The 12,044-nt window shown below is 37.5% G+C and overlaps 1 protein-coding gene across 4 annotated transcripts in view; it reads left to right on the top strand.

Annotated features, from left to right (window-relative positions):
* Positions 1-4,290: 4,290 nt before the first annotated feature.
* Positions 4,291-12,044, top strand: part of src (v-src avian sarcoma (Schmidt-Ruppin A-2) viral oncogene homolog) — a 35,369-nt gene continuing 27,615 nt past the window's right edge. For 2 of the 4 annotated variants that reach the window (XM_008414572.2, XM_008414571.2), the window contains exon 1: positions 4,291-4,712. The gene's annotated coding sequence lies outside the window, so the exon portion shown is untranslated. The remainder of the gene's footprint in view (positions 4,713-12,044) is intronic. The other 2 variants (XM_008414576.2, XM_008414573.2) reach the window with 1 other exon arrangement.

Genomic DNA, 12,044 nt, shown 5'->3' with positions numbered 1-12,044 from the left:
TCTAACACTCTTTAGTTTCACTTCAGCAGTCGGGAGAAGTCCAAACTAAATGTCTGAAACACAACAAACCTCCTTCAAAATGCTGAGTTATGATTTTCCAATCGTGCGCATGATGTGAGATTTTTTCCAGTCTAAGTAACTAAATGTGGTAGTGAATGTTCAAATGTCCAGATATGTCAGAAAAGCAGGCAGTCAAACCAGTCCTATTTTTTTCTGCACAAACTTAAATCAATTCCTTACAATAAAATTATTGAGGCAGACTGAAATTTAAATACAAATATTCCAAAATCGATCCTAGTTATAAAAGCAATGCAATATCATTTTGCAACAACAATTGGTAAAAAGTTAGACTCTAACATTGTGTAATTTAATCTCAGCATAAATGCATCTATTCTGCCTCAGACATTTTGGGATATCAGAGTAAAAGTCCTTCAATTCCAAAGAATCCCACAATTACCAGGTTTTTACTTGCAAATGTGTTGAAAATATTTTATTGTTTGTGTTCCACTTCACAATTACGTGCTACTTTGTGTTGGTCTATCGTGCAAAATTTCAATGAAATACGCTGAAGTTTGTAGCTGTAAATTTAGAAAGGCGCTGTTGGTGGATTATGTGGAGACAAAACAAAAAGCAAAAGCAACTAGTGCTTTTCCTTCAGGAAATCAGGTTCCTGTGTAGCATGAAAGCACCTGGCAAAAAGTAAAAACATCAAAGCATCTCTGACACATTTCAGTTTAACAGCTGAAGGCTTTGCAAAGCATTGAAAAAAAGTCAAAGCCATTGTATTCAATTAAAAATGTAGATACAAAGACTTTGCTCAAGATCAAGCTGAATTACAAACAATTAGCTGCATGTGTCTTATTATGCAACTAATTCTGCTGTTAGTCACATTATAGGGAGCTTTTGCATCTAGTTTACTTAAAGCAATAGGAGTTTTTTGAATGAAAGGTCCATCCGTCTCTCCCCACACACTCAACCAAATACACACCAACTCTCCTGATGATGTGTATTCTGCTGATTTGATTAGATATAGTTTTGAAAAAACTAAGAATACATTTTTAAAAAAGAACAAAAAACAGAAATTTTAAAATTCATTACCTCTTTTTGTTTTGTTTTGCTTCATGACACCCTACAGGTCATGCCGAATCTTAAGATTAGAAAAATGAAAAAAATATATATTCACATTTTTCATTGCAGAATGTTAACTAGGTTGTAAATAAAAAGACACAAGAGCAAAGGACAGAAAATAAAGATGGCCGTGTCATGTCATTTACGCACAAACAGGCTGTTTCTCAGCTGATTAAAAGTTTAAGAATATAGATATAATTCTATACAAATAAAAAAACTATGAAAAATTATGAAATGTGATAAAAGTACTCAGTAAACAGTAGTTCTTTTGGGAAAGTTTCTCCATGTAGTATGGATGGCTTCTTGCAGGTTTCACATTTTACAAAATCTGAATTGTTTTCATCCTGGGGTGTCCAAAGTGTGGCCAGAGGGCCATTTGTGGCCCTGGAACTGGTTTTTTTTTTGACCCCCCCAACTCCAGTTCAAAAAAGATCTAATTTTATTTATTCAACTTTTATTTATAAAATTATTATTGACATTGCTTTCTTGAAATTGAAAATATTAAGTCTACAGAGCATTAATCATTTTACAAGCAAACTTTTCTAAAAAGCAGAAACATATTTATCCAGAGATTTTACTGAAAAGTCGAGTTTCTTGCATCCGGTTCAACTTTTGTGTAATTTATTAAACTCAGCTTAACATAGCAAGTGTTTTGAAAGAAAATTCTCCAAATTTAGTTTTTGGAGCAAATTTGCTCAAATGAGCCCAAAAGAAATTGAAAATGGATTTTCAATTTTGGACATTTTTTTAATTTTTCCAAATTTTGCAAATGTTTTGTTTGCAAAAAGGACTTTGCAATCAAGCAAAATCCTTTTTAAGTTTTGTATCTACAAACAGAAACAAAAACATTGCTATTTGCTTTATTTTAGTTTTTTTTCTTCTTCTTTTTTTCTTGACCTTTGAGATTTTCTGACTTGATGACAAAATGTTTGGAGGCCTCTGTTTTGTTTTTTCCCTTCCAAGGAATATCACAACTGAATGTGTGGTTAGTCCAGGATTGGTTGTGCACAAAACAATAATTATGAAGGACACAAAAAGTGGGGAAGGAAAAAAGCTCTTTAAAAAAAGCAATGCATTTCAATAAAATGAATTATGCTACAGCAATATGAAGTCTTTGTAAAGTGTAAGAGTTCAAGCCAGACTCTTAGTTATCAGTGTTAAAATCTTAAAATACACTCTGGTGTAACATTAAGAGCATTGGTAATGTTTCTTTAGGAAACCATTGTTTTTTCCGAATTTAAAATCTAATGGATTTGAGAATCCATGGTGCAGATCGTCTCAGTGTAACTCAACAGGAGCTGCTGTGTGTTTATCATAAATCCTAAAGCCGTAATGGATTTACTGCCCAAGCTAAAACAGTTAAACTCTTAATCCACTGAGTGTTTCCTGAGTGACTGTGAAAACTCTCAAAGTTTGTTATACTCCGCTCTCCAGCACAGTCAGCATCTACATATTAATTATGTTGTGGTAATTGTCCTTCGTCCTCTCAGCGATGCTTCATATGCAATTTCTGAAGATGATTGTCTCTAAAATTGCTGCTGTGGCTGTGAATAGCTGTTTATAAATGAGTTCCCCCCGTGGGCGTGGATTACACTGGGGTTTTGTCTTTTTGTGCATAATGCTGTCTGATTGCTTCTCATTCTGACACAACATTTGCAGATCTGAGCTGGAATCCAAAGTCTGGGTGTCCAGGTTGTGCCTGTGTTTGGATCCCAAACATAAGTAGTCAGGAAAAATGTAATGTTGTCTGTTCAATTTTTAAAATTCATTAAAGAATAAGAAATGACAAGTGATAAGGGAATTTTTTATGGCTGATATTTCTTCACCTAAGAGATTCATGCATAAAAAACATGGAAACATCATATCTAGGAAAACCGGACCATTGCTGCAGTTATAGAATTTTATTTGTTTTAAATGTCAAACTTAGAGTTTGACAGTCGTTGTGATACAGGATAGGGAAAGTAGAATAAGCAATGTGTGAAGTTGCAAAGCTTAATATCAGTTCCAATACACATTTTCTTCAAAATGTACTGAAAACAAAAAAAAAATCCCCCTCAAACAGAAGAAAACAGAACAAAAAATACAATCACTCCCAAATCCTGACATTGTGAAATAGCTTTTATTGATAAATCATCCAGCAGCCACATTTCATTTCAATGCTGTTCATGAGGTTAATTTTTTAAACTAGTAGGTTCTTTCTATAGATTTTACATTTATTTTAATCATTTTATTCACATTTGAATATTTTATTGAAGTGTTATTCTTGTGAATCATGTTCAGCTCGCTATGTGTTAGCTGTTCTGTATTTATTGGGGAAATCCAGTGCATTAAAGAGATTTTTTTATTTTATGGCGTAAAAGAAAGAATGCTTCAGGAGAAATTATTGGTACACGCTGAGCTTTAAACTTCTTGTACTTAAGAAAAAGAAACTTCCTTTGATATAGTTGAAGCTTTAAGGCCTTTGTTGTGTTTTTTTTGTTGTTGTTTTGTTTAGTTTTTTCCAGACTCTTCGGTACTTTAAACACATTATTTCAATTACTCCTAAATCCTCGGAACACCTAAAAATACAATTTCTTACAAAACTTACAAACTTTGGAGTAATAAGAATATTGATACATAGTAGTTTTAAAAATTCACTGAAAAATTGTATACATTTTGACAAAATTTACGTTTATTACTATCCACATAATTATTTGGCGCTAAAAAGCTGTAATAGGTTTTATCAGTTTTTTCCATTCAGATGATGTGTTCTCCCATTTGACCAGTAGAGGGCAGCCTTGTTCTAAATAATTCCTTTTAAACAAAGCAAAGATGAGAAATTTCGTTTTTCTGTAATTGTGAGACTTTTTAGTCCACACCAGTCTTTATTTTTAGCTTTCCAGTAGATGACACGAAATTGAAGAATGGTTGTAGAATTTCTTTAATAAATAATTAAGTGGTAATTATTGTGTTTAGTCCTGGAAAATGCAGACACTGGGTGAATCACAGTCTGACATCAGGCGCAGGTTGGGACCTGCAGCCTCAGGTGAGGAGACGCTCATCAGAAACGCCATTCAGCCAAATCACAGAAAACCTCTGCGTAAAACCTCTCTTGACCAATCAGAGCCTGGGAATCCACACGAGGCCCCGCCCCTCGCCCCGCCCCTGCACATCCCAGTGTTTTGATCCCGGTTTGTTTCTGTGTTGTTGCTGCAGAGGATCACAGCGTCACTCGGCTTTTTCCACGGATCTCTGCGGGCCACGCTTGTCCACCTTCTTGTTTTCTGTCTGCTTGAGTTAGAAATAAAAAATAAAAATAAAAAGATGTCTCCTCAGCTCCGGAGGGTTTCCCCATCATGACCTCACCGGGCCGCCGCCGCCGCTCCTCTTCACCGGGATTCCTCACCGCTCCTCAGTGAGCCTGGCTTCATTTTGGCACCTCCTCGCTCCGCTTCAATCCGCTGATTTTTTATTATAATATTATTTTTTTTATTTCTGGATCTGTGAGCTCGAAGTGTCGCTGAACAGATCATTGATGTTTTGACGCCAAATTTGGACCTCCAGAAGAGAGAAGAGTCTAAATCTCCAGCAGCCTGTTCTTCAGGGTGAGTAGCAAAAACTTGTTTTTCTTTTTTTTCACAGACTTCAGACAGAAGTTCATGAAAAATGAATGAGATCTCAGATGCATCAGTCTCAGCTTTGTGTCTTGAATCTTATCTGATCTGCACACTGTTGCGGTGTTTTCCCTGTTCTTACAGTAAGTTGTTGGGGCAATGTCAGCTGCTCCATCATTTCTGGTTGTTAGGAAATACGTTGCATACTTTTCATACCGCCATGCTGCACATTATGAGACAATCACACCACACCTTACTGGATTCCAGCAGCAATTAATTCACTTTAATAAAACTTCACTCAAAGACTAGAACAGTATTCCAATATGAAGACTGTAATATGGAGAACTTCATTAATTTGGCAATTTCAGAGGCGGATTTAGTTCGACCTAAATTAGAAGACAGGTATGGAATCCCTTCTTAGTTTTATTTTTAACCCTTATTTAACCTTGACTTGTACTTCTTGTTGCTATTTCACAGGTTTGTTTAACAAATACACTCTTTTCAAAATGTTTTTTTCCAGCCATGTGTTTTATAAACAGTGATGTTTTATTTTTACATTTGATCTGAAGCTGTGAATAAAAGTTTCTGGAAATATATGAAACATGACAACGGCTGTTGTCATTTCCTTGGAAATAAAAGCATTTAAATATTTTGATTCACTTTTCTAACTAGAGTTTATTCTTATAGTTTACCATCTGAATTTCATTTTTTATGGCATCAACTATTATGTTTCTCAAAGTTTATGTAAGTAAAGTTTTGGTTTACCAGAATGGAAAAACTTAACTAAATTAACTCTTCTACGAAGAAACCTCAAATTTCAGATCCCCAAATCGAAAACTGTACAGTTCTTAATTTCACCTCATTTATTTAAAAAAAATCAAATACATCTTTTTATATGTGAAATTCAGTAGTTGTTAGTTTTTCAAATAACAGATCTCACTCATGTCTTTGGATCTTACAGTGCATTAAATATATTGGAGTCAATTTCCAATTTGAGCATCTAAACAGAAACGTGTTTGTTGTAATTGTAAATTTAAATAAGAGATGCACCAAGAAGTAATCCAGTTATATTCCTTTTAAAACGGCATTGATAGGTAACCGGCCAATCAGACTAAAAAGAGCGTTTTTTTTTTTACTGATCTGTTATTGTATTGTGTGAAGGGTTATTAAATCAAACTAACAAAACTGCGTGGATGCTGTGACTGAGGAAAGAAGACTCCTCAGCTATTTTCAGTTTCAGGTGTTTTAAAATGAAGTCAGCAGGATCTATTTAAAAGGAAACTGTAATTTTCTGTGACGGGTGTGTCTGCTGTTCATTTAGGCTGTAAATGAGAGAGGCAGAGAGAGAGAGAGCTTTTCAGCAGATAACAGGAAGGCTGAATGGAGGAAAGCATAGAGGCTTTGTGTTTTTCCTTAAAGTTTTTGTCTTGCTTGTCAACTGTGCTTCGTTTAGTCATTCACTGAAAATGGATCAAGCAGATTTTTCCATCTCAAGCATAATTTTTCTATGATTATTGGTTATTATTAAGATATAATCACTGTATCTTCAAACCCATAACACACACTACTGGAGCTCCTTAAATGTGAAGTGTATTTCAAAAAGAAGCAATATATATTAATCAGATATGTCCCTAACTAATGCATGTATTTTAAATGCTAAAATTGTCAATTTTAAACTGTTATGTAAATTTGGTTTTGTTTTATATGTTGAGATCTTATTAATCTAACTCATAAGGAGCAAGCAGAATAAGATAAAATGTAAAAGATGACAGCGTAGATTTCTAAAATATGCGTTTCTTCTGCCGAGATATGTTCACTAGTACTTTTTTAAAACAGGAGTATCAGACTAAGTATCAAACTAATTTTAATTTTGAGTAATAAAAGGGTAATGAATGTTATCTAGGGCTGGTTTTGCTGGAATGTATTGACACAACCCATTAAGAAACTGTTAAAATATGAATCAATAGCTGCCTCTGCATACAATAAATTCTTAAAATTAAATAATATTGAACATCTCTTGACATTTATCACCACTTCCCGGATTTTGCGATTGTTTTTTGTGATTTATTTTGCAATAAAAATTATGTTCCTGTTTTAGAAATATTTAAAATGTTTTTGACAATTTTTACAGAAAATTTGTAATGAAAAAAAGCACAAAAACTGGAGGGACTGATGTAATTTGGCAGCATACAGATAAAAATGCTTTGAATTGATTGATAATATTATATTTTATGACAACTTTTAACTTGAAGTGTCTATTTATGCGTCCTTCTAGAGTTTAGAGGGCCACATAAAAAGCTATGGTGGGCCAGATTTGGCCCCCGGGCCTCAAGTTTGACAAGGATGGTGCGATCGCGTGTGACTGTAGTTTAGATTAACTTGATCTGACATATTTTCGGGGCCTCGTGCGGCGGCCCACCTTTACCTCAAGGCTAGGACCGCCTCTGGAGATGCTGACTGTACAAGCCACGGTTTCCGTTCCCACAACCCCACACACTTTAACCGACACGCTTCAGGATTAGCGTCTCCCACTCAGCATGGCTCAAATGTCCAAATATTGACTGTCTGTGGTGAAACTAATAATAGAAAAAGACTGGATGTGCCAGCGAGAGCCTCAAACCAACTGGACCGCAGCGTTTTTGCCTGATCTTGAATAATAATTCAGTCAATTCCTCCTCCTGCGTGCAGTGTACACATCAGGCCTGAATCGATGCCAGACCACTGATCCAGGATCTGCCTTCATTACTGGAGATAATTCAACCGGGTTCAGCGTCTAGACAAGTTGTTCCTCTCAGACACTTAAGTAGTGGCCTCCCTGTTCATGGACGACGTCAAACTGTCTGCATTTTTGCCTTCCTGACATTGATATACAACGCCTGGCATACACACGCGTGCACAAACACACATACACACACTCAAAGCCTGCTGGGCCACTATATCAGCGTGTTGCCACAGCTTTTTGATCTGCCTTAAACCTAAATATTGTACATAAACCCCCGGCTTGTTTTTTCCCCTCGCGCTGTAATCTGTTCTGAAATCTGAAACCTTTTTTCCAGAGACTTGTGTCAAAGCGCCATTAGATGAGTTTTCATGGAAATAAAAATGCTAATACTCATGATCATCAGGAGTGCATACGACTAATCCTCCAGATTCTGCCAGAAGGGGTTTTTGCTCTGTTAGACATTTTCCTGAAAGAATTAAAATGTTATGCAGCAGGCACAAAAAAAAACACACTGATTTCCCTTGATTTTAGCATTACAGAATCTGATGCTTCTGCAAACACTGACTCAACAGACCATCCCTAATTATTTCTCTCTGCTGCAGTGTATATATTTTTTTCTAAATTGCTAATTGATGCCAGTTTAAGGAGCTTCCTGCAGTGTTAGCGGTGCAGCCAGCTGATGCTGAGCGAGAAGCAGCTTGAAAAGGTCCGTTGCATTTCCTCAACTGTCAGACTTCAGCTCCGCAGAGGGGACCTAATGCTCCCTGGAATCCCATGAATGCATCCCAGAGAAAGCCAAAGATGTTTGTGTCAGCTCCAATGAGATTGCTGGAAAGTGCCTCTTGAGGTTCAAATTCCTGCTAATTAGCAACGTGGCCAGGCACAGGCGCCTTTGTTCACTAATACAGGAGGTTTCTGTGTGTGTCAGGCTGATACATTGAGCGTGGCATCAATGAACTGTTTGTTTTTTTGTTGTTTTTTGTTTTTTTTTCTGAGCTTGCCGCTCCCGGAGCATTGATAACAGCGATAGGACAGGTCACTTCCACCTCTGTACCCGTTTTCTCAGGGATTGCAAAGGAAAGATTCAGGGTGGTCCACAACTCTAGATTGCATGGCTAACAGGAATCTTTCGAGTCAAATTCAATAAACTGCTTTTAACCGCAATGAAGCAAAAATGTGCAGGCAAGTTAAAGAGACTGCAGTCGAGCTTGCAGCTTGATGACTTCATTTAATTTTGCGGGTGTCCCATTTCCCTTTAGGACCAGTGCGGATGCACTGACACTGAGCTGTGAAGATGTAATTTCAATTTTTTATGATATCATAAAGAATACAGTCATGGTAAAAAGATATTGGGCGCTCTTCAATTGCAGGGTTTTAGGAATAATTTAGTCTTCCACAGTTATTTCAATTTAACATGAAGTGTAGAAAAACACACAGATTTATCATCATTATATAAAGATGAAGACAAAAAAGGATGGTCTTTCTGCACCCAGTAGATTTAGGAGAATGAGTAGCAGCTAATTGAATGAAATAGAATAATATACTTTATCATCCCTGGTGGGGAAGCTAAAAACTAAATAAGAATACTCAGTCAAATTTTGAGCTTTTTGCAGTAAACTTGTTTAGTTTCATCATTTTGTAAAAACTAGAACCGGTTTCCACACGGTGTTCTGGCAAAGTCAACTATTTCGGGTTTAGTGTGATGAATACTTTAGCAAGGTACTGTAAAGTTTGGCCTGAATTGGGTCGTCTACGCAGAGAAGGCGTGTTTTAAGATGAGTCGACATGTTTTCAACAATGATGTGAGACTGGAAAAGTCAAACAGAAAACTTGTACATCTGGTTATTGTTGCTGAAGGCGATTCAACAAGCCACTGTACTCAGTCTGTCACGCTTGGTTTTCAGTTTTGTCTTCGTCTTTGCTTAGTAAATAAGGGCCGTATGGATCCTGTTGTGTTTTTGAACGTTTGAGGTTTGTCTGTGGTGAACACCAGATTATTGCGCTCTGATAAGAAAGACGTTCAGAATCTAAAGATGGCGGGCGCTTTCTTTTTACGATAACTGTAAATCCACTGGAACAGAAACGGAAACTGCAGCTTAAATTACAGGGATAGTGAATAAGCCTCTACTGTAGCAGCAGCTGTAGAAATTGGAGCTCGCTTTTTGTTTTTCTAAAGAAGCATGATCCCCGTTTGGTTTCAGAGCTCTGAACCAACAAAAGAAAACCGCGGTGTGATTCCAGCACCGATCTCCTTCGGTTCCCTGCTGACTCGGTGTAAAGGCTCTCTGAGCGGGGGGAATGTCAGAAACGGATCATGTATCCAAAAATGGGACATGAGATTTGCGATTGCGTCCCGCTGACTCAGGCTTTTGAATTTTTTATGCTGCAGACACGAAACGTCTGTCGCTCTGGCCCAGATTTGGTGCTAATTAGTGTCCGGCCTGGTACGCGGGCATATGGCTGAGCATGGGAATGCTGCTGCCACCTGTTCTCACATCGCTCCCGTCCTGTTGCTCTGTTTCTCTGCTTCTGTTTGAAACTGAAGCCTCGGTGGCCTAGTTTGGCTCTTTTTCACGTCTTTGTTGCTCCGTGAGCTCTTTGCTCTGCTTTTCGGTAGAGATGCTCCGATCTGATATTAATATCCGAATCGGCCTTGATATTGAAAAAAGTTCCAAATCGGGTATTGGTGACAATGTACTCGATCCAGATCGACGCCATGTTTTAATTATTTATTTAACAATATATTTAGAATTCCTAATCGCACTTTCTGAACCATTTGAAATATTTGTATTTTTTTACTGGGTGAGTATTGATTGCAGTTTTTTGGCTGATCTTTAAAGATCCAGATCTCGCTGAGACTGATTTATTGGTGCACTCCTAAGTTTTACATGTTTAGCCAAGATAGTCAAGCTGTTCCTTTTGTCAGTTGAGTTCTTTTTACACGTTTTGCCAGGTTTGTGAAGCTATTGGTGCATTTAAGTGTGCTGTACTAGTGCAGAGTTATCAAATAAATTTGTAATTCAGTTAATTAATGTTTGTGTTTAAAACAAGAAATGCTTTAAGTAAACTCAGCGCTGTTTTTCTGTGTCGAGTCGGTATCATCTGATACTAAACCTCAGTTATCTGTATCTATACTCTGAAGTTTAAAAAGTGAATCAGTGCATCCTTACTTCTCTGCGGCCTTGTTGTTAACTGAGAGTTTCTGAATTTCACTCTGTTTGACAAAGATTTAGAGACGGTTTCCGGCCCAAAGATGACCACTGCATAATAAAGGCGGCTGAATAGTCTGGATGCATAGTCCATTCACTCTGAAATATTCCTCTAAGCTCTCAATCTCTTGGCCATTTGAATGAAGCACCAGATAGTGTAGATGCAGACAAACAGAGGATGGCTTGTATCCTCCCAGGATCCCCTGGCCACTTCCTGTCCCTCTGCTCTGGGAACGGGCCAGGGTGACACAGGCCACCCATCTCCCGCTCAATCCACCCACTGTTGCCTCAGTGGAAAAGCGATCCCTCTCGCCCCCTTATTCCTGCCGCTCTGCGCACATTTTCTTGTGACAGGAAAAGAGTCTTTGGCTTTTAGAAAAGATGCCTCTGTGTGTGCGGCTTTGTGTAGGCGCAGCTGTGCGTTTAAAACGTGCCGGTCTCCATCCTCTGAGAATCGCCGCAGTGTACATGGGATGGAGAGGAGGTTTTAGTGGAAATTGGGGATTCTTTTAGACTGAGCCTCCGGTCCAAACAAATCTATTTATTCCAACAAAATCAGATGGGACACAAAATGTGTCATTCCCTCTGACAGTACAGTGTAAAAATACAAAATCTTACCATGTATTTTTGTCCAGTTTCTAGTGCAAATATCTTTGTATACTTGAAATAAGACAAAACAAACTTGCAAGTAACTTTTCAGCAAGAAATATGAACTTCTTTCCAGACAATAATTCATTAATATTCATAAGAAAATACACAATATTTAACTTAGAACATATCTAGTACTTTTTCATCAGTATTAAAGAATTACTTAATTAAAAGAAGCTCCTATATTCTTCTGAAAAGTTACTTGTAAGTTTATTTTGTCTTGTTTCAAGTATACAAAGCTATTTGCACTAGAAACTAAACCAAAAAGATGTTGTGTTTTCGCACTGTGGGCCCAAATCTTTTAATTTTTACAGATTTTTCTATGTTTTTATGGAACCTGTTAGCATGGTGGCTATTTGAAATTAGTAATTTATTCCACCTACAAACCAAAAACTTTAGTTTGTGTTGCCTTTTTGAAATCAAATATCTTCTCTTCGTTTTGCATTAGAGTGGCTTTGTGCAATGTAAAGTTTGACCTCAGCAAACTGCAGCATGTTTGTGTGTCAGTCCTTTTCTGGCAGCTGAAACTTTTTCAGGAAGTGGCGGCTCTGTCCTCTCTTCAGGCCGTGACCCTTGGTATCTCACCCATCCGTGCTGATGTCAGACTGATGAGATACAGAGCAGAGGCGTGGCCGCCAACTCTCAGCTCTGCACTGATTGCCTCGCAGTCGGCGTCTGCTTCAGTGCTCCGCTGCCCCACCGACCTGCATTTGAATATTGAAATCAGGGCGCCCTGTGAACAAA

Source organism: Poecilia reticulata, linkage group LG7, assembly GCF_000633615.1.
Source record: "Poecilia reticulata strain Guanapo linkage group LG7, Guppy_female_1.0+MT, whole genome shotgun sequence".
In the NCBI taxonomy this organism is placed as follows: domain Eukaryota; kingdom Metazoa; phylum Chordata; class Actinopteri; order Cyprinodontiformes; family Poeciliidae; genus Poecilia; species Poecilia reticulata.
The sequence above is the reverse complement of the archived record's forward strand: the minus strand, read 5'-3'. Positions and strand labels throughout refer to the sequence as shown.